Below are 24,236 nucleotides of genomic sequence, written 5' to 3' on the forward strand. Positions count from 1 at the left end.
ACAAAAATTATAGTGTCCTTGTAGAAACTCCTCTCTTCTCTCTTCCCCCCCTTCTCCCATATTATTACCATCCTACATTTAGTGTGGCAAATTTGTTACAATTGATGAGCCAGTATTGCGTATTATTAACTAATGTCCATAGCTCACAATAGGGTTCAACCTTTGTGTACATTCTGTGGATTTTGACAAAGGTATAATGACTTGTATCCACCACTATAGTATCATACAGAATCATTTCACTGCCCTAAAATCCTATGTTTCACCTATTCAACCCTCCCTCCCCACAAACCTCTAGGGATCCACTGATCTTTTTACTGTCTGTATAGCTTTGCCTTTTCAAAAATGTCATATAGGGCACCTGGGTGGCTCAGATGGTTAAGTGTCTGCCTTTGGCTCAGGTCATGATCTCAGGGTCCTGGGATCGAGTCACGCATCGGGCTTCTTGCTCCTTGGGAGCCTGCTTCTCCCTCTGCCTCTCTCTCTCTGTCTCTCATGAATAAATAAATAAAATCTTTAAAAAAAAAAAGTCATATAATTTGAATCACACAGTATGTAATCTTTTCTTATTGACCTCTTTTACTTAATACTATACATTTAAGTTTCCTCGGTATGTTTTCATGACTTAATAGTCATTTGTCTTTCTGTAGTTACATTATCTTTTTTTTATGGCTGAATAATAATCCATATTATGGATGAACCACAGTTTGCTTATTCATTTACCTCTTGAAGGACAGCTTGGTTGCTTCCAAGGTTTGGGGATTATGAAAAAAGCTTATAAATTTTATATGAAGTTTTTATTTGTTTGTGGACATAGCAAGGAGTGTGAAGTCTGGATCATGTGGTAAAAGTTTGTTTCATTTTTTAAGAAACTGCCAAACTGTCATCTAAACTGTACTATTTTGCATTTCTATCAGTAATGAATGACAGTTCTTGTGGCTACACATTCTTGCCAGCATTTGATGGTGTTATTGATTCAGATATTTGGTATTCTTATAGGTGCATAGTGATATCTCATAGTTGTTGGGTTTTGCTTTTTTTTTTTTTAGAGAGAGAGAGAACATCGGCAAGTTGAGGTGGGGAGGGCAGCGAGGGGGGAAAGAATGAATCTTAAACAGGTTTCACAACTAGCACAGAGCTTGACAAAGGGCTTGATCTTATGACGCTGAGATCATCACCTGAGCTGAAGTCAAGAGTTGGATGCTTAACCAACTGAGCCACCCAGGCTTACCTAGGTCTTGTTTTTTAAATCCAGTTTGACAACCTCTATTTTAAGTAATATTTTAAACCACTGATAGTTAATTTGATTATTATGGTTTGATAAAAATCTATAATCTAATATCTTGGTAACTATTTTCTATTTACTTTGATCTTTGTTTTCTTTTTTCCTTTTTTTACTGCCTTTTAAAAATCAGTTGCATATATTTTACAACATTGTAATAACTTGACTATTAGCTTATATTTATATGTCTTGATTTTTGAATACTTTCCCTAGTTTTTATAGTACATATCATTAATTATTAGAATCTATCTTCAAATATTACACAGCTTCCTGTTTAATATATAGATATTACAATAATATAGTATAATCCTAATTCCTCCCTCCCAATTTTTGTTGTATTTCTGTCATATATTTTATGTTCACATTCTACACATAATTTAGCACCACTGTTTTTGATCTAGACAGTCATAAAAATATATTTTCATATTTAAAATTAAATGTGCCTTTTCTGGCTTTCTTTATTTCTTTTTTTTTTAGATTTGTGTCTTTGAGGTGTCTTTAATATTTTTTGTAATATGGCTCTGCTGACATTGAATTCTCCCAGCTTTTGTTTTTCTTAAAAGTTCTTTAGTTCTCCTTCATTATTGAAAAATATTTACCCTGTGCATAGAAATCTGAGTTTACAGATATCACTTCATTATCCTCTGGTATACTGAGTTTCTGATGAAGAGTCTGATTTGAACATTTCCTTTGACCCTCAGTATATCATGTGTGTTTTTCTTCTGGCTGCCCTCAAGATTTTCTCATTGTCTTTCATTTTGAGCAATTTTAATAAAATATGTCTAGGGTTTTTGTTTGATTTGTTTGTTTTGTTTGGATTTATCCTTCTGGGGTTATATCAATTTTGTGGATCTGTGACTTGGAGTCTCTCTTTAATTTTGGAGGCTTCTCAGCCATTATCACTTCAAATAATTAATCTTCCCCAGCCTCTCTTTCTTCTCCTTGTAAGATTCTAATTACTCATGTATTAGACTATTTGATATCATTCTGTGCCTCTTAAAATCTCTGTTTCTTTTTTCTTTAACTATTTTATCTTTTTGTGTTTCTATTATAGTAGCTTACATTGCCTTTCTTAAATTATAAACACACACACAACACACAATATGTACTGCATTTTATTAGATTTTGTTGGATTAAAATTTGGCTCTTAAGTAGTTAATAAATTAGTTCATCATATTGAAACATTGACTTTCTATTTTAAACATTAATGATGAATACTGGATAGTTTTACTTCACATAATGAAGGTTGACATATTCCAGAAAGTTACACATAAATTAAATTTTTATATACAAATATATATAATTTAATGAATATGAAGAATATTGTGGCATGCCCTTTAGGAAATAAATAATCTCTACTAAACATACTAAGCTCATAAATTACTTTTTTATGTATAATTTAAAAAAAATGAATCCAACCCATAAGACATTTTGTCAAGGGAACAATTATTCTTGTGCCAGTCTCATTTTTAATGGTTAAGGGATTGTAGCTGGAGTTCATTTAAAATGCCTTAATAGGGGCACCTGGGTGGCTCAGATGGTTAAGCATCTGCCTTTGGCTCGGGTCATGATCCCAGCGTCCTGGGATCGAGCCCCATGTCCAACTCCTGGCTCAGTGGGGAACCTGCTTCTTCCTTTGCCTCTCCCCCTGCTCATGCTCTCTCTCTCTCTCTCTGTCTGTATCTTGAATGAATAAATAAAATCTTTAAAAAATAAAATAAAATAAAATAAATTGTCTTAATAGAAGGTTACCTTTAATCATGTTTTAGCAACATTATCTTTTATTGCAATATATTACTATATTTTATTGCCTAGCAAGTACAAAGTTAAAATAGTATGGACATCAAGTTAGAGTTCTAGTCTAACCTACAATTACCAGAACACATCTTGAGTGACATGCTTTGTTCTGTCAGTTGAAAGTCATTGACAAGGTAAATGTAATGTAATCCAGAATCTATATGCAGGCTGACAGGAGGCTAGAGGCCATCTTCTCTAAGGAATAATTAATGGAGCAGAAAGTCAAAGTGAAAATTCAGTTTAGACATAATAACACTTTCCAAATATCTGCAGATTTATTCTGAGGAAAAAGGGTGTAGGCATTGGAACATTTCAGAGAATTGAAAGAAGATCAACAGATATGAATTATAAAATGAATTATAATAACATTAGTTATCTTTATTTAAAAGATCTTTTTAATGATTAGAATCCCCCAACCATTAAATACCTTGTCTCTTAAAGCAGTAAACTCCCAGTCACTGGTAGTATTCAGAAGGTATCTGGGTAACTACCTACCCAGGATCTTATCTCCTCTATAATTTCTAAGCACCCTACCTACCTCCTGCCACTAAGACTCTGTGTATAGAAATAATGCCCAATAATAATCAGATATAAAATAACTTAATGAATAAATTAGGAAGAAATAGTGTTTTTAGTTTGCAGAAGTCAAGAGATTATAGAGATTTCTTAAATGATATATGACTTACCTTGTGCCTTGGCTGTTGAGTAAAATTTGAATATGAGGACGAAGGAGTACAGAACAGGGTATTTTGTAAACTAAGTGTATCAATGAGGGCTCTTAGTTATATGAAACATTACAAAGTTCTAAAGTGATCATAAAATATGTACTCTTTTATATTATTTTTGGCAGCAATATTTCTGTGGTTCATCCATATTATATGTAGTCTTTTTTTTTTCATTACCATGTATACAAAACTATCCCATGTATACAAAACTATCCCATGATAATAGAAATTAGAATACTGGTTGCCTTAGGTGTAGTGACTAGGAAGGGACATAAGCAGGTTTCTGTGATGTAGGAAATATTTTTTATCCTTACTTTCAGGTGCTTCCATGAATTTATATGGCTGTAAAAATTCATCATTCTAGACTTTTAATATATGCATACTCTATTGCATATGAACAGCACTATCAATATATTTTTTTTCATTTTGTTTTTCTTTTAAATTGCATGGAGTGAAGATCTAGTTGGCCTAGGAGGGTCTCACCCTCACTCTTGGGCTTGGGCAGGACAGAGTACCATGAGAAAGAATTTCACAAAATCACAAGAAGGAGAAGAGGTTTTCCAAGAAAACTAAAATAATTATTACCATAGAAGGAGGAAGGGGGTTGTGCAGGCAAATCAATAGATGACCACCAAATATAGTAATGGTGGGATATTAACAAAAACTGACACGTTTAAATAAGACTTTAACATAATCTCACCTCATTTAACCTTAACAACAATTCTATAAGCAAGTACTGTCTTGATTCATATTTTACATTTAAGGTCAATAAGACACAGAGGGCACTTAGAGGCAGATTTGGGATTTGGACACAGATTACCTGTCTCAAGAGTCTACATTATGAACCTCTATGCTACACTGCTTCTCAAATGTGCACTGTATGTTCATGGATGTTGAACTAGACCAGGTAGAATGGAGCAAAGAGAAAACAAAGACATGGATGCATTAAGCTATTTCATTGTTCTGTTTCATTCTGCTTATGGAAAAGGTTTTCAAACCTTCATCTCATAAATCAGAAATTTATGGCTGCAAATTCACTAAAGCCTGTGAGATTATAAACACACATACACATACATAATGGGTTTCATTTTTAATGATTTATCACATATAATTAGAAGTTGGAAGTTTTTGTCCTTTCTAAAGCTAGTATCTTCTTTTTCAAAATTAGGGGCTTTAGTGTTTAGTTACCAAGATTCATTTTGCTATTCATTCAAAGATTAGAACTTCTCCTTGGAAGTGGATAAGATAACTGAGAAAATGTCATTCAGGTCCCTCATCATAATATTGAATAGGGTCACATAATTGGAAAGTTATTTAAGCATAGCAGGTGTTATCAGGTGGTGATACATTCAGATATCATAGTTATCTTCCTGCTTGCAAACCCAGGTCATTTCACAGTGGAAAGGGTACCAGTCTCAAAAGGGACAAAGGAAAAGAAGTCTTATGAAAAAAATCATTCTGCAATGGCAAATATACCAATGCCCTCAGGAAATTGTAGCAACAATCAGGGTTTAATCCAACTAAAGCAGATACTGCAGGACACAGGAAGGTAATGTCAAATAAGAGGTTTTATTGGATTGGCCTGCAAAACAGATACATGTGCAAATGCAAAGCTGATGAAAAGAAATGTTTGCTACTACCCATTAAATGGATCAATATGAATCTGCTAACTCTAAATCTTTTTGTGGCAGTTTTCATTATAAATGACCTGCATTTTTAAACAATCCACCATCAAAAGTCTAGCTTTGAGTGAAATTAAGAGTTATCTTTACATATAATTAATGCACTTGCTCCTGAATATTAACTCACAACACGTTTGTCATTTCCCTTAAAGGCTGCTCGCCTTTGTGGTCTTTCAAGATCCTTATGTTTGTATCATCCTATTCAGCTTAAAATATTCTGATCTTTTAAAAATGGGCAGAAACCATAGCAGAAATTCATGAGGTTCCATAAATCTTTACAATTCAGATAAACTCTTATGTATACCTTCATGACAAAACAGCTTCTCAAAGTCACTTCCATTCCGTTATCACTATTCTCATTCATACCCACCCATGGGCAATTTGGAGAAGACGGACAACAAATGTCCACATAAAGAAGCTTCTTTTAAGGGTGATAGAAATGAGATGGAAACAGGAGTAAGAATTGCATGATATATTTTTTTAAATATCATATATATATATTTTTTATTTGACAGAGAGAGAGAGAGCGAGAGAGGGAACACAAGCAGGGCGAGTGGGAGGGGAGAAGCAGGCTTCCTGTGGATCAAGGAGCCTGATGTGAGACTCGATCCCAGGACCCTGGGACCATACCCTGAGCCGAAGGCAGACGCTTAACGACTAAGCCACCCAGGTGCCCCTAAATACCATATTTTAATAGAATATTTAAAAAGCTTATTTAGTTCAATCTAGAATGGGGATTTTTGCAAAGATAATTTGATCCATCTTTCTATTCTCAAATATAATTTCCTCGTGTAACATCTTTCTCCAAAATGGGAAGTAATAGCAACCTTTCATATAAGGGAAGAGAATCTCTCATGTGTAGGTAAAATATTCATACTGGTGTAGCAGAAGAAGCCAGGATAACTAACTAACTATCTTGTATATTTCAACCCTTTTTTCTGAGGCCATAGTGTTGTCTATCCTTAACATTTGAAGAAAGTTCCTATGATAGCATAGACCTGCATTAAGAGAAGCCTTCAGAAAGAAGGTACTACATTAACTTCCAATCTTGGGAAGACAGGAGAAGGGAAGAATACAAACCCTATAATAAAACAAATTATTATAAAATAGATGTAAATTAAAAAAAAAAACTATCTAGAACCAAAGAAGGCAATAGAGTTGTGAAACAAAGGTAAATTGAGGCCAGACACAAGAAAGTACAACTTAGGAAGTGAATAGATACTGAAATGATTTCCTAAGGAGATTTTATAAAGCCTCAAAGCTAGTTAACAGTTCCTAATATTAGAGAAAAAAACTAATGAAACCTCTTTAACACCAGTTAATAAATTAGTGGATATTTTAGAAATTAAAGGAGGAAGAAGGCAGAAAGAGACAGGAGGGATAGAGAGAGATAAAGAGAGAGGGAGAGAGAATAATTTTGATAATAAAAATGAAAGAAAAAACCTCCTTCTGGGACTGCAGAAATGGCTATACACACACACACACACACACACACACTTTTCGCATATATTGATAAAGTGAAAAAAATGTGAGCTTCTATATGCCAGACATTGTGCTAAACTATGAAATCTGAAGATGGAAAATACTATGCATGGTCTCAAAAAATTAAAGTCCAGACTCTGATTGTTGCATTAGAGGAGAAAAGGCCCAGCTCTGGACAGGTGCAGTCCTAAGGAAAGGATGGAGCAACTTTTCCAGGAGATGGAGATGGGTATTTATCTAAAGGCAAAAATGGAAGCAGAAAATCCTCAGGATCTCTCTGATTAGATTGTATCTTAAGAGGAAGAGTAATTGTAAAAGAGTGGAACATTGGACATTTTACCAACCAAATCTTTTAGAAGTTCACCCATCCTGAATTTCATAGTCTACGTGTGGCATTTGAAGATGGTCATATTTAAATAATCCAGTTCTAACATCCATGCCTTGTTCTTTCTGTTTTTATTCACATTTCCAATCTAGATAGATGTTTTAATTTGGAAGGAGGCAAATTTGAGTAGCTGCATTTTTAATATAGATATATTTATTTAAAATTGCTTATGGAAGGACATATACTGGTGGACGGAGGAGAGAATGAACACACTCCAGAATAAGACCTGAAATTTAATCTAAGTTCTGCTCTTTATTTAGTATGTGGCCTCTACCAAGTTTAATTTTCTGCATATTCAGTTTTCATATCTGCAATATGAGGGTAATAAAACTACAATGTCTGGGCCACATATATTAATGTATGAACAGGGCTAGCCTAATATCTATGATAGGATACACCCTGAAAACATTGCTATTAGCTAAATTCTATTAAGCAATTTCTATATTTCAAATATTATGCCAAGTTATTTATATGTAGTATCTCCTTTATCTCTCAATACAAACCTGTAAGTTAGTAACTATTATTTTTAGCAGTACTGAGATGTAAATCTGTCTCTCCTTTTGATTCTTCCTTAGAGTTTCCATCTCTCTGATTACATTATCCATTTGTTTTTCTGTTTGTCCACTTTTTCCATTAAGAGTTCTTAGTTTTTTAATGGTAGTTGTTTAAATTCCTGATCTATAATTCCAAAATCTCTGTCATAATTATGTCTGGTTCTGATGCTTGTTCTATCTCTCCAAATTGTGCTGTTTGTCTATTAGTTTAGTATGTCTTGTAATTTGGGGATGGAAGCTCGACATGATGTACTGTGTAAAAAGGTCTGAGGTCAATAGGGCTTTAGTGTGAAGTCTTATATTTACCTGACTAGGAGTTAGGCCATTTTCCCTGTTTGCCACAGCTGTGGGTTTCGGAGGCTGAACTTTCCCCTATTGTTCTTGTCTTTGTTTCCCCTGTTGTCTTTGTGTTTCTCTAGAGAATTCTTAAATAATTTCTGACATGCAGTTCTTTCAACTGCAGTTCCCTAATATAGGAGCACTTTTGATATGGTGGTAAGATGTGGGAGGAAGGGAAGCACTCTATAGTCCTACAATTAGGTCTCACTCATTTGGTGAGTCTGTGCCTGGGTTTTGTCACCCACAAGTGCTTCTCAGCTCTCCCCCTGCTCCCCCCACCAAACTTAAATGAGATAGGAAGACAAGAGGGGGCTAGAGTCTGGGCGTTTCCCTTCCTTGAGTTCAGTTAATTTCTGGTAAAACTCAAGGTAGTCAGGATCTAGTGAAATATTTTCCCTTAAGGCACACTTTTGTTAAGATAAACAGAACACATTGGGTATATTTCATAATGGCTACTTTTCCCTTCCTCATGCCTGCAACAGAGGCAACTTCCTTTTTTTTTTTTTTTCTGATTTTCATCTTGAGAATCTGATGGGACTCCCACAGGTAAGTCTTAGGAAGGTGTGAAGTCCCCCTAAGACTAGGGGTTTTTAACTCTCAAGCTTGTCGATACTGAGCTTCCAGTACTCATCAACTAAAGCTTAAGTTATTGTACATCATTATTAGCTCAAATGGTGGGCTTCTGGTTCTAAAATTCTGCTCTAGTAAGCTCTGATTCTCTATAGCTGCCGATCTGTCTCTCCAATTTTCAGGGCAGTTTTTGCCTTATGACCTCAATTTTCTGATGAATCTAGGAAGAATTATTAATTTTTAGTTTGTTCAGCTTTTTTTTTTTCCTTTTTTCTTTTCTGTGACAACAGGAGTGACAATTTCTAAGCTCCTTATATGCTAGACCGGGAACCAGAAATACTCCTTAACTTTTGAACACCTTTTTAACATCTTCATATTCACAGTCTTTTCTCTTTTCCCTTCCTCTTCCTTTTCCCAAGCTGTCATTCTTTCCTCAGGAGTCATCCCTGATTCTTCATTCCACTACTTCTTCCTCATCAAATCTTCAGACAGCTTCCTTCCATGCGTTATGATCTCATGAGAGAATGAGAGACACCCCCATTTCCACCTGAGTAAGGTGAGATGAGGGGGCTTCTGGTTTCTGAATTCAGCATAGACTGAGCTGTTTGAAGCCAACATAGACAGAAAACTGTTCAGTGCTGCTGTGATTTTAGGAAGGATCACAGATAGAGGCTTGCATAAAATCCAAACAAAGAACAAGTAAACAGGGGGCCTGCAGAGTCTTCCTGAATAGAAGCATAAGAATAGAGAACTAGAGAGCTGGGGGAAGTATAGAAATACTGCCCCATTTGTCTGCACACACAAAACATGTTTGAATAATTTCTTGGGGTAAGTTTAAACCACTGACTGAGTAAAGTGTTCTTCTCCACTGAGCTGTCCAAGGAAGCATTGAATGAACAACAATGAAGAGATACTGTCCTGGTAGACAGTGTAAACACAGGCTCCTTTCAAAAGTGATAGGAGTACTTTGGAGTTATACACAACAGAGAAATAATTAAATTTGCAGGTTGGCTGGACTCAAGAAATCCCAGAAATATAATGGAAGAAAGAGGACAGGATAACTAAGGGCCTCAACACCAGCCTAAAATGGTAGCTTGTGTTTGCCAATTTTTGTTAGGTATCAGGTCCCATTTGGCACTTTATACAGAATTTCTACCACTTAATCTTTACAACAACCCTATCAAAGAAGAATTACTAGCCTTATTATAAGGATGAACAAATTGAGCTTCAAAGCATTAAGTAACAAGGTCATGGTCACCCCAATACTTATTTCTATAACCAGGATTCAAACCCAAAGCTGCATTATCTCAAAGCTCATGCTTTTAAACCATTCTGCTCTCCTCTTAAAGCCACTTTTTGTTATCACCAATCCCTTGTCAAATTAAGAACTAAATTCTCTAGCTGGGAACTTGCTCTAAGACAGAAATTGAGAGCTCCAGTGCCTTAGAGAGGCAGTCTCAATTCCCAAATGGAAAAAGCAAGGTTTGGTATGTTATTAGTATTTATATAAACCCACCATACTCTTTTTTCTTTGATTCTTTTTAAAAAATTTTATTTTTTTAATTTAAATTCAATTGATTAACATATAATGTATTTTTAGTTTCAAAGGTAGAGGTCAGCGGTTCATCAGTCTTATATAATACCCAGTGCTCATTACATCACATGCCCTCCTTAATGTCCATCACGCAGTTACCCCATCCCCCCACCCCAATCCCCTCCAGCAACCCTCAGTTTGTTTCCTATGATTAAGAGTCTCTATGGTTTCTCTCCTTCTCTGATTTCATCTTGTTTTATTTTTTCTCTCCACCTTACTCTTTATGGACACAAGGCTGTTAGGTTAAAAATATATCACATCTTTCTGGGTCATGAGGATCCACTTAAATATGTAATTGAGCTTTATTTTTATTTTATTTTTGTCTATCAGCTCCGCTTACCCCTCATTCTACAACATTAAGGCAAATGCTATATTAGGTGTAAGAGTACATGACAATGTCTCTGGGAGTAGATGACTCTAATTGTAGTGAACAGGAATGAAGCCTTTTCTCTTATGATGCAGTCTCCTTTATTAGCTAAATCTCTTCCTGGGAAGTATTGGAGCACCATGCTTTGTTGGACCCTTTATTATTATGGAGGAGGGCAGAGAAGATTGGTTATGAGTAAGGTACTTGCAAAATGGTATAATTTATTTCCAAGACACTTTTGAGAGAGAAAAGAAGATCTCAATCAGTCAGGATGTTGGGGCAACTGGTATAATAAATAGGGAGGGCTTTGGGTGAAGTAGGGCTTTTGGTGATTCTGTTTATTTGTTACTATATGTTTGTATTACTCAGAATTCTCCAGAGAAACAAACCAGTAGGAGATAGATGATAGATAGATGATGATAGATAGATAGATAGATGATAGATAGATGATAGATAGATGAAGTGATTTATTATAGAAATTTGCTCATGTGATTATGGAGACCAAGAAGTCCTACAATCTGCCATTTGTAAGCTAGAGAACCAGGGAAACTAGTGGTATAAATCCTTCTGAGTCCAAAAGCCTAAGAATGGGGGGACCAATGAAAGTCGCTGTCAGGGTCTGTAAGTGTGAGAACCAAGAGTGCAGATATCTGAGGGCAGGAGAAGATGAAGGTCTCAGCTTTAGCTGAGAGAGCGAATTCACCCTTCCTCCACCTTTTTGTTGTATTCAGGCCTTCAATGGATGGGATGATGCCCACTGGCATTGGCAAGAGCCATCTTCTTTACTTGGTTGGATTCAAATGCTCATCTCTTTCTGAGACACCCTCATAGACATACCTAGAAATAATGTTTTACCAGCTACCTGGGCAAACCTTTAGCCTAGTCAAGTTAACACATGAAAATAACTATCATAACCTTCAAGGCAGGGAGAAGGAATTTGGATAATTTCAATTCTTGGAGATTTCTTGGTCCAGGCCAGGGCTCATCTTGTGTCAGCTAGTTACTTATTTGCAATTCAAAAGACAATGGTTTACTAAAAAAAAATCAGTTTATTCACAATCAGAGCAAAATCAACATTGGAAATCTGTGTGCTATTTGAATAACAAAATAAATAGATTCATTGCAGATGTTACAAGTTATGACTGTGCTTTACAGGAAACGGACTATATGTACCATTATCTTCTCTACTTAAAATTTATCCTGAAATACTAAGGTTTAACAAGATTAAAACACAACCTAAGCAATAATCTCTCTCCCTCTCTCCCAACTCCACCTATACATGTGAACATTATTCAGTATTCTTTTCAAACAAGCCACTTTTTAAATAATTCAAAATATATTCGTTCCTATGATATTGTAATTTATAATAAGAAATATGTGTTTGGTCTTTGTCCCTTTCCTGGTGCAAAGCTCCTAAAATCCTAGGAATGTCCGTAAGTGATAGGAGTGGTAAAGTGCCTCTTGTTATGCTAACGAAATGACTTTTGGAATGCCTCAAGGTCTTCTCAGTATGAGGACTGGTTGCCAGGGGAACCAACCCTGTGATTAGAGGGTTGGAATTTTTATTCCCATCCCCTGACCTTGGGGAGGGGAGAGTGGCTGGAGGTTGAATCAATTGACAATGGCCAATAAATTAACCAATCAAGCTTATGTAATGAAGCCTTCATAAAAAAATAAAAGGACAGGTTCAGAGAACTTCTGAGTTGGTAAACACACTGAGATATGGGGAGAATGGAATCTTTGGGGAGAGCTTGGAAGCTCTGTGCCCCTTCCCCAAGCCTTGTACTATGTATCTCTTCCATCTGGCTGTTCCTGAGTTAAATTCTTTTATAATAAATTGGTAATCTAGAAAGTAAAATGTATTGAGTTCCATGAGCTGCTCTAGCAAATTAATTGAACCCAAAGAGAGTTGTCATGGAAATCTCTGATAGATAGCTGGTTGGTCAGAAGCACAGAAAACAACCTGGGCTTGTGATTAGTGTCTGAAATGTGTAGCTTTTTGGGGACAGGGACATGCTTGTAGGACTGAACTGTAACCTGTGGAATCTGTGGGGTGACCAGACTGGGTAGAGGCAGGCAGTGAGGGTGGTGAAAGAATTCGCCCAAGGCAGAACAAAGGAGATTGAAGTTTATTGAATACTGCAAGGGACCAGTGACCAGGACAGCAAAGGAGGAACTATCTGCCAGGGGGCAGTGGTAGGGGGCTGAATTAAGAGGAGGAAGTGAGGAAGTATGGGAACGTATGGAATTTTCTTTTTCTGATACCTGTGCTAGGTTGTAAGTAGCCCATTGGTCAGCTAGGGCTTATGGATATTTTGAAGTGGGTCACCCTAATGGGTCTGTGTGCATTCAGCCCGGTGTTACTGTGAGCCCCTTACCTTACTCAGGTTTCCATTGCTCAGGTCTGTTACCTAAAAACAGCCTCTGCAAAATATGATATCTCCAGGTAAATAGTGTCAGAATTTGGCTGAATTATAGAACACCCAGCTGGTGTCCAAAGAATTGCCTGGTGTTGTGGGGGTACCCCTTCCCTAATACACATTTTGGAATTGGGTTCAGAACCCAGAATCATTACCAAAAGACACAGTTCAAGACTATATTCTCATTTTCCTCTATAAGCAGTCCTGAAAATTGTAGATTTTCTGTCATTCTACATACCCAGGTCAACAATTCCATTAAATGGATAATATTAAAATCCTATAAACCAGTATAATCATAGAGAGCTTTGTGGGGGGAAAATGTAATATTTTAATCATAGTTTCTATATTCTCAGAACCGGCAAGATGCCTAATACATAATGGGCATACACACACACACACACACTGCCAAGTATGTATACACCCACACACATATATTTACATCCACACACACTGCCTATATATGTATATACACACACATATATACACATATACACGTACTGCCCATATGTGTACACATATACACACACATACATATATGTATATATATATGACATGGCAATAGAAAGGTATTAGAAAATTTAGAGTGGCTTGAAGTTCTTAAACTGTCTATTGGCATACATTTTTTGCAGGAATATCACATAGGAAAATATTTCCATTCTAGTTCTTTTTTTTTTTTTTAAGATTTTATTTATTTATTTGACAGAGAGAGACACAGCAAGAGAGGGAACACAAGCAGGGGGAGTGGGAGAGGGAGAAACAGGCTTCCCACTGAGCAGGGAGCCCGATGTGGGGCTCGATCCCAGGATCCTGGGACCATGACCTGAGCTGAAGGCAGACGCTTAATGAGTGAGCCACCCAGGCACCCCTCCATTCTAGTTCTAATACCCCCTAAAATTATTTTCAAGTGGCACAAAAAATTATCTGAACTGTCTGGTTATATCATGTTGCATAGAGATTCAACCACATAGACCCACCATTTCTTCTGGCCCCCAGATGTGTAGGTCAATTCATTTCCTGATGACCACTAAATAGTTACCAGTAATAATTTATAATGACCACATTTGATTTCCTTAGTGGTTTCCTAACTCTTTGATCTTGAGCCCACAGGCAAGGTGGCAGGTCGTCAACCATCCAGCACAGGTAGAGGGATGAGCAATGTTGATAGAACTTTGCTAAAACCTCTAGGCCATGTCTTACTACAGTAGCACTTTATTTCTTTGCAACTCTCTTAGAAGCCATTCATGGCCATAATAAAAAACAAAACAAATGGGGTACCTGGGTGGCTCAGTCATTAAGCATCTGCCTTCAGCTCAGGTCATGATCCCAGGGTCCTGGGATTAGGCCCCATGTCGGGCTCCCTGCTCCATGGGAAGTCTGCTTCTCCCTCTCCCACTCCCCCTGCTTGTGTTCCCTCTCTCGCTGTCTCTCTCTGCCAAATAAATAAATAAAATCTTAAAAAAAGGTGCAAAAGAAAAGTCAAACAAAACAAAACAAGAGTTATTAAGGATAGTATAAATATGAATTGATTTGGTGGCAGAAACTAAGAAGAAGCACAAAGTATTGTGGTAGTTTATTGGTATAGATTGCTTTAGCTTAGAGGGTCCTCAGAGTATAACCTTTCATTCTACAAATACAGACACTGAGGCTCATAGAAGGGAAAGAATTTGTCCATTTCTCATTTGATATCATAAATCCAAGTGATCAAGGAACATGAAAATACATATATTTTCATCCTTATTTAGACAATGTGCTCTCTTAAGGCAGAAATTTTTATCTGTTTTTCTCAGTTAAATGTACTGTGACTTGGGTAACTGAACTTCTCGAAGTCTCAAATGGAAGGCCAAATGAGATAATGCCTGCAGAATACCTTACGCAGCGTGACACATAGGAAGTACTCAGTGAATATTCAACATGAACAACGGGCACCATCACCCTATATTATGTGTCACAGATACAGATTGTGTTATGATGAGAATAGTTTTCATTTGACTTTAACAAAAACTTTAAAAATGAGTCAGAACAATATGACAGATTATAAAACTGATGTTCAGAAATAAGTGATTTATTTATATTTACACAATTTAGTGAGGCCAAAGAGTTCATCAGTAAATAAATATGAACTTCATCAGAGCCCTCCTTCTTATAATACTTCACCATATTAATTGCTGAAGGACACTGGGCTCTGAAAAATGTCTCCTAATGTTATTACATAACTGTATATTTTAATAGCTCAAGGAGATTGAATGAGGGTGTAAAAGGCAAATTACACAAACTGATTCTGAATTCTGACTAGGTTATCCCATGGGCCAAGAAAGTCAAATATTCAAGTGTCTAATTACAGAATAATTACTAGTTAAAATTTAGATGACTCATTTTTAAACCCACAGATAAAAACAGCAGCTGGAAAAGGAAGCATGCTTTTTGTATAGAGACAAACACAAAAACAATAGAAAGTAAGGGGAGAACCTTCAAAATAATCCATTAAAAACTGAAAATGTTTTTCTGGAAGCCAAATTTGGAAGGAAATGCATTGGGGGAGATAGGAGAAGCATAGAATACTGTAAAAAACCAAGTTGCAGAATTGAAAGTTAATGAGAACAATCCCAGATTTCTACTATTGACATATGCAGGATCTCTTTCAGTGCTTAGCTCACTTTGAAATCACCTTCTTAAGGTAAGGACTCAGAGTCTTTCTGCTTTCCATCACAACATAACCCACAGTGACACCTGCTACCTCCAGAACTAGGAAATAAATTTCACCAGGAAAGACTTACAAGATAATGGCAAGGTGTATGTACCTGGGAGTCAGATAGTCCTGAGTCTGAGTCTGAGATAATCATTCCAGGATTACACATGGACAAAGTGGGGATAGTCTCGTCATTCCAGAAACTCCAGTTATTAAAGATGTTTCCAACACAAGGGAGACTAAGAAATACTGGCACTGCCCGAGGCAACCTTGGGGGTCAATGCACTCATGACCTAGACAGAAAATAAGACAGATACCAAAGGGAGGCAAGATGGCGGAAGAGTAGGGGACCTCATTTCATCTGGTCCCTTGAATTCAGCTAGATGTCTATCAAATCATCCTGAACACCTGTGAATTCAATCTGAGATGTAAGAAAAGAATTTCTGGGATTCTACAAATAGAAAGGCGACCACTTTTTGCAAGGTAAGAGGTGCAGAGAAGTGAATCTGAGGGGATATAGCAAAAGATAAATGGCGGGGGGAGGGAGCCTCCATAAGCCAGCTACTGGAAAATGATAGAGCCCTGGAGTGCAAAATTGGAACTTTTAGAAGTCTGCTCCAGTGAGAGACATCCCTGCCTGAAAGGTTCTCAGATGGCAAAGTAGGGCAGAATCCTAGGTGAGACAGTGTGGTCTCAGGATCCCCAGGGTCACAGAAAGAACAGGGGTGCCTGAGCTGGCAGAGTTCCCAAGCATCGGAGCAGGGAAACTGGCTATGATCAGCAAGTCCAGGAGTGGGCTCTCAGCTTGGTTTGCCATAAACCACCAACTGTGGCATGATCGGGCAACTGCTTTCCATTCAGGAGCCCTGAAAGCAGCAGGCCTGTGGCAACCCTCCTCCCTACCATGGGAGGACTGGCGTAAGAGTACACCTAAGGAGTCTGCACAGTTTGGCCCACAAAAAGCTGAAGACTGCTTTTCCCTGAGAGTTTACTGAAGAGTGGGGCTGGGATTTTCAGCTCCAGTCCTGGAGATCGGGGCACCACCATTTTTATTTTCATTCTCTAAAGTGGAGCAGAAAGCCTTCAGGGAGCAAAAGCCACATAGAACAACCTGAAGCAACTTACACTGAGCCCAGCCCCCTGGCAAGGGGCAGTGAAAAAACACCTGAGAATCAGTGTGACAGGACCCTCCTCCAGAAGACCAGCTGGACATCAGGGGAAACCAAATTTACCAAGCATATAGAACTGCAAAACTCCTGTGCTAGAGGAAATAGTATATAGAATTCAAAGTTTTTTCTCATGATTCTTTTATCTTTCAGTTTAAAATTTTCCTTTTCTTTTTTCTTTTTTCCTTTTCAACTAGTTTCTTATTTAATCAACTCTTTGTTTTTAAGTATTTTTTTTAAATTTTCATTTTTACATTTACATTTTATAGATATATTCTTTATTTTGGCTTCCTTTCACTCTATTCAGTTTTATTTTTGTATATATGTAAGTTTTTTCTTTCTTTACAATTGTGGGATCAAGTGTCTTCTAACAAACAGACCAAAATATACCCAGGACCAATTGTATGATCCTTTTCTGTCTACCTGTTTGATTATATCCCCCCCCCCTTTTTTTTTTCCTGGTCTCTTCCGATTGTCTAGTGTATATTTTGCTAGGGTCATGTTTGATATTTTTATTTTTTATTTATTTTTTGTTCTCTTGTTTATTCTTCTCTGGACAAAAGGACTAGAAGGAGGAATTCATAACAAAAGAAAGAACCAGAGCTAATATACTCTCTGCCATAGATTTAATCAATATGGATATAAGTAAAATGTCGGACCTGGAATTCAGAATAACAATTATAAAGATACTAGCTGGGCTTGAAAAAAGCATAAAAGACACCAGAGAATCCTTTAGTGCAGAAATAATATCTAAACAGGCTGAAATTAAAAATCCTTTAACTGAGATGCAGTCTAAAATGGCTTGGGTAAATGACAGTGACATAGAAGACATAATGTTAGAAAATAAGGAAGCTGAGGAAAAGAGAGAAAAACAATAAAGGATCAGGAGGGGAGGCTTCGAGAAATCAGCACTACCAAAAAGTGAAACAAAATTAGATTGATTGGAATCCCCGAGGAAGAGGAAAGAGAGAGAGCAACAGAAGGTATATTTGAGCAAATCATAGCTGAGAACTTCCCTAATCTGTGGAAGGAAACAGGCATTCAAGTAAGCAGGCACAGATATCCCCCCTCAAAATCAACAAAAATAGATCAACACCCCAACATATAATAGTGAAGCTTGCAAATTTCAGAGATAAAGAGAAAATCCTGAAAGAAGCTCAAAACAAGAAGTTCTTAACCTATAAGGGTGGAACCATTAGACTGGCAGCAGACATAGGCACAGAGACCAGGCAGGCCAGAAAGGGCTGGCATAATATAGTCAGGGTGCTAAATGAGAAAAACATGCAGCCAAGAATACTTTATCCAGGGGTGCCTGGGTGGCTCAGTCTTTAGTTGTCTGCCTTTGGCTCAGGTCATGATCCCAGGGTCCTGGGATCGAGCCCTGCATTGGGCTCCCTGCTCAGTGGGAAGCCTGCTTTTCCCTCTCCCACTCCCCTTGCTTGTGTTCCCTCTCTTACTGTCTCTCTCTCTGTCAAATAAATAAATAAAATCTTTTTTTATTTTTTATTTTATTTTATTTTTCTAAAAGATTTTATTTATTTGAGAGAGGAGAGACAGTGAGAGAGTATAAGCAGGGAGGAGAGGGAGAAGTGGGCTCCCCACAGAGCAAGGAGCCTGATGGGGGGCTTGATCCCAGGACCCTGGGATCATGACCTGAGCTGAAGGCAGATGCCTAACTGACCGAGCCATCCAGGCACCCCAATAAATAAAATCTTTAAAAAAAAAAAAAGAATACTTTATCGAGCAAGGCTGTCATTCAGAATGGAAGGAGAGATAAAGAGCTTCTAGGACAAGCAGAAACTTAAGGAATTTGTGATCACTAAACTAGCTCTGCAAGAAATATTAAAGAGGATATTTTAAGTGAAGAGAGACCCTAAAAGTAACATAGAACAGAAAGGAACAGAGACAATATACAGAAGCAGTGACTTTACAGGTAATATAATGGCACTAAATTCATATCTTTCAATAGTTACTCTGAATGTAAATGGGCTAAGTGCTCCAATCAACAGACATAGGGTATCAGATTGGATAAAAATGTAAGCCCCCTCCGTATGCTGCCTACAAGAGTCTCATTTTAGACCCAAAGACATCACCAGATTGAAAGTGAGGGGGTGAAGAACAATGTATCATGCTAATGGACATACAAAGAAAGCCAGGGTAGCAATCCTCATATCAGACAAATTAGATTTTCAACCAAAGCCTGTAGTAAGATATAAAGAGGGACACTATATCATACTTAAAGAGTCTATCCAACAAGAAGATCTAACAATTGTAAATATTTATGCTCCTAACTTGGGAGCAGCCGATTATATAAACCAATTAATAATGAAATTAAAGAAACACATTGATAATAATAAAATAATAGTAGGGGACAGATCATCTAAGCAGAAGATCAACAAGGAAACAAGGGCTTTGAATGACACACAGGACCAGATGACTTCACAGATATAAACAGAGCATTCCATCCCAAAGCAACAGAATACACATTCTTCTCGGTGCATATGGAACATTCTCCAGAATAGATCACATACTGGGTCACAAATCAGGTCTCAACTGGTACAATAGGTTGGGGTTATTCCCTGCATATTTTCAGACAACAATGCTTTGAAACTAGAACTCAATCACAAGAGGAAATTTGGAAGGAACTCAAATACTTGGAGGCTAAAGAGCATCCTACTAAAGAATGAATAGATCAACCAGGAAATTAAGAAGAATTAAAAAAATTCATGAAAATGAAAACACAGCTGTTCAAAACCTTTGAGATTCAGCAAAGGCAGTCCTATGAGGGAAGTATATACCAATACAAGACTTTCTCAAGAAACTAGAAAAGTCTCAAATAGACAAGCTAACCTTATACCTAAAGGAGCTGCAGAAAGAACAGCAAATAGATCCTAAACCAAGCAGGAGATGAGAAATAATAAAGATTAGAGCAGAAATCAATGAAATAGAAACCAAAAGAACAGTAGAACAGATCAACGAAACTAGGAGCTGGTTCTTTGAAGGAATTAATAAGATCAATAAACTCTTAGACAGACTTATCAAAAAGAAAAGAGAAAGGACCCAAATTAATAAAATCATGAATGAAAGAGGAGAGATTATGACTGACACCAAGGAAATACAAACAATTTTAAGAACATATTATGAGCAACTATATGCCAACAAATTAGGTAATCTGGAAGAAATGGATGCATTCCTAGAAATGTATAAACCACCAAAACTGAAACAGGAAGAAAGAAAAAACCTGAACAGACCTATAACCACTAAGGAAATTGAAGCAGTAATCCAAAATCTCCCAACAAACAAGAGTCCAGGACCAGATGGCTTCCCAGGGGAAATCTACCAAACATTTAAAGTAGAACTAATACCTATTCTTCTGAAGCTGTTTCAAAAAATAGAAACAGAAGGAAAACTTCCAAACTCGTTCTATGAAGCCAGCATTACCTTGTCCCCAAACCAGACAAAGACCCCACCAAAAAGTAGAAGAACAGACTAATATTCCTGATGAACATAGATGCCAAAATTCTCACCAAGATACTAGCTAATAGAATCCAATTGTCCATTAAAAGGATTATTCACCACAACCAGGTGGGATCTAATCCTGGGCTGCAGGGGTGGTTCAACATCCACAAATCAATCAACATGAAACATCACATTAACAAAAGAAAGGACAAGAACTATATAATCCTCCCAGTTGATGCAGAAATAGTATTTGACAAAATACAGCATCCTTTCTTGATTAAAATTCTTCACAGTGTAGGGATAGAGGGAACATACCTCAATATCATAAAAGCCATTTATGAAAAGCCCACAGAGAATATCATTCTCAATGGGGAAAACACTGAGAGATTTTCCCTTAAAGTCAGGAACATGACAGGGGATGTCCACTGTCACCACTGTTGTTCAACATAATACTAGAAGTCCTAGCCTCAGCAATCAGACAACAAAAAGAAATAAAAGGCATTCAAATTGGCAAAAAAGTCAAACTCTAACTCTTCACAGATGACATGATACTTTATGTGGAAAACCCAAAAGACTCCACCCCCAAATTGCTAGAATTCATACAAGAATTCAGCAATGTGGCAGGATATAAAATCAATGTACAGAAATTAGTTGCATTTCTCTATACTAACAATGAGACAGAAGAAAGAGAAATTAGGGAATCGATCCCATTTACAATTGTACCAAAAATCATAAGGTACCTAGGAATAAACCTAACCAAAGAGGTAAAGGATCTGTACTCTAAAAACTACAGAACACTTATGAAAGAAATTGAGAAAGACACAAAGAAATGGAAAAACATTCCATGCTCATGAATTGGAAGAATAAATCTTGTTAAGATGTCTATGCTACTCAGAGCAATCCACACATTCAATGCAATCCCTATCAAAATGCCATTGACATTTTTCACAGAGCTGGAACAAATAATCCTGAAATTTGTATGGAACCAGAAAAGACCTTGAATAGCCAGAGGAATGTTGACAAAGAAAACCACAGCTGGGGGTATCACAATGCCGGACTTCAAGCACTATTACAAAGCTGTAATCATCACAGCAGTATGGTACTGGCACAAAAACAAACACATAGATCAATGGAACAGAATAAAGCACCCAGAAATGGACCCTCAACTCTGTGGTCAACTGATCTTCAACAAAGCAGGAAAGAAGATCCAATGGAGCAAAGACAGTCTCTTCAACAAATGGTATTGGGAAAATCGGACATCCACATACAGAAGAATGAAACTGGACCATTTCCTTACACCACACACAGAAATAGACTCAAAATGGATGAAAGGCCTAAATTAAGACAGGAATCCATCAAAATCCTAGAGCACATAGGCAGCAACCTCTTTGATCTGGCCGTAGCAACTTCTTGCTAGGCAAGTCTCTAAAGGCAAGGGAAACAAAAGCAAAAATGAACTATTGGGACTTCACCAGGAGAAAAAGTTTCTGCATAGCAAAGGAAACAGCAAAACTAAAAGACAATGTATGGAATGGGAAAAGATATTTGCAAATGACATATCAGATAAAGGGCTAGGATCCAAGATCAAACTCAATACCCAAAAAGCAAATAATTCAGTCAAGAAATGGGCAGAAGACATGAACACACATTTTTCCAAAGAAGACATCCAAATGGCCAACAGACACATGAAAAAGTGCTCAACATCGCTCGGCATCAGGGAAATCCAAATCAAAACTACAATGAGACACCAACTCACACCAGTCAGAATGGCTAAAATTAACAAGTCAGGAAAGGACAAATGTTGGTGAGGATGTGGATAAAGGGGAACAATCTTACACTGTTGGTGGGAATGCAAGCTGGTGCAGCCACTCTGGAAAACAGTATGGAGGTTCCTCAAGAATTTAAAAATAGAGCTACAGCAATTGTACTACTAGGTATTTACCACAAAGATACAAATGTAGTGATACAAAGGGGCACATGTACTCCAGTGTTTATAGCAGCAATGTCCACAATAGCCAAACTATGGAAAGAGTCAAGATGTTCATCGACAGATGAATGGATAAAGAAGATGTGATATATATCATATATATGTGTGTGTGTGTATGTGTGTGTGTGTACATGTGCATATATAAATACAATGGAATATTACTCAGCCATTCATCATCAGATAGGATGAATACTTACCATTTACATTGACGTGGATGGGACTGAAGCGTATTATGCTGAGCGAAATAAGTCAATCAGAGAAAGACAATTATCATATGATTTCACTTATATGGGGCATATAAGAAACAGAGAAGAGGATCATAGGGGAAAGGAGGGAAAATGGAATGGGAAGAAATCAGAGAGGGAGACAACCCATGAGAGACTCATAACTATAGGAAACCAACTGAGGGGACATGGGTAGGGGAATGGGGTAATTGGGTGATGGGCATTAAGGAGGGCACATAATGTGATGAGCACTGGGTGTTATGTGCAACTGGTGTGATGTGTCCAACTCTACATCTGAAACTAATGATATACTAATTGAGTTTTAAAAAGATCGATATCAAAGGAAATTACTAATATCCAAAAAGGCATCATAAATATCAAGGATTCAGCAAAGGATTTTGAGGATTGAATGAGTTCATAAGGGGAGACCATATGTGCAATCACTGAAAACCTATACAGTCTTACTCAAACTCAACAAGAGTACTGATACTTTACTTGAAAAAGAGTCACACTTCCAGATAGTAACTTGACCTATCTTAATCATCAAGCCCATACCCTTATCTCCAAAGATTTTACTGAGAGTCAATATTTGTATCACAAAGTGGGCCGCTAATAACATTTCTTGGTTTATTAGTTGAAAAGTATTTATTTATTGTAGACATACTATACATCAGGCCTGTGTAATTTTTTCACATGGCATAATTTCTGTTTGTACTTAGCTGCCTCCCTCTCATACTTCATACATGCCTTAGCTTAAATGGCAGTCTTTTCTGATCATTTTCTCTAATTAACTCACTTACCCTAGCCCCCACCCCACACACATATTTTATTTTCTCTGCTAACATCTGGACTTTTCCTCTTATGTTTCTCTGAAGAGTAACATTTCCCTAAAGACCAGTTAACTTGGTTGTATTAAAATTCAAGACTCAGCCTCTCCTGCAAGGGTCAATAGCTGAAATTGTCTCTCAATTCTGTGAGGTTCCAGTTGTTGCTTTTGCCTCAGCTCCTCTTGGACCTTGTTGAAGCATGTATAGTTTAGCAGTCAAGTCTTTGTGAGGAATTCAAATGCACGGTTTTAGTGTTCAACTCTTCTGTGGCTCCCTTTTCCCAAGACTTTTCCTTTAACGTTCTGCTATTCTACAAGCCTCCACATCTCTGTCCTCCAACACCTTGGAAAGTAAATTCTGCTGCTTTGCCTAGCAGTCAGCTTCAAGTCTGTGAATGTACAGGAAAAAGCCTCAAACTGGAAATCTCATCCATTACAGTTTGTCTTTCTAAGGTTGATTTCTCTCTACTTGATTTCCATTTTTGAGTATTCTCCAGAAATCCCCCCCTTTTTCCTCTAGGCTTTATAATGGTATCTATAAGAGGTATAATTTATCCAAGTTATGCCGCCATTACTAGAATCCAAAATTTCCTGAAATATTTTCATAAGGGTTGGAAAGGACTTTTTTTCTTTCTTTCTTTCTTTCTTTCTTTCTTTCTTTCTTTCTTTCTTTCTTTCTTTCTTTCTTTCTTTC

This window comes from Mirounga leonina, unplaced genomic scaffold (assembly GCF_011800145.1).
Source record: "Mirounga leonina isolate KUSES-001 unplaced genomic scaffold, KU_Mleo_1.0 Mir_114, whole genome shotgun sequence".
Classification (NCBI taxonomy): domain Eukaryota; kingdom Metazoa; phylum Chordata; class Mammalia; order Carnivora; family Phocidae; genus Mirounga; species Mirounga leonina.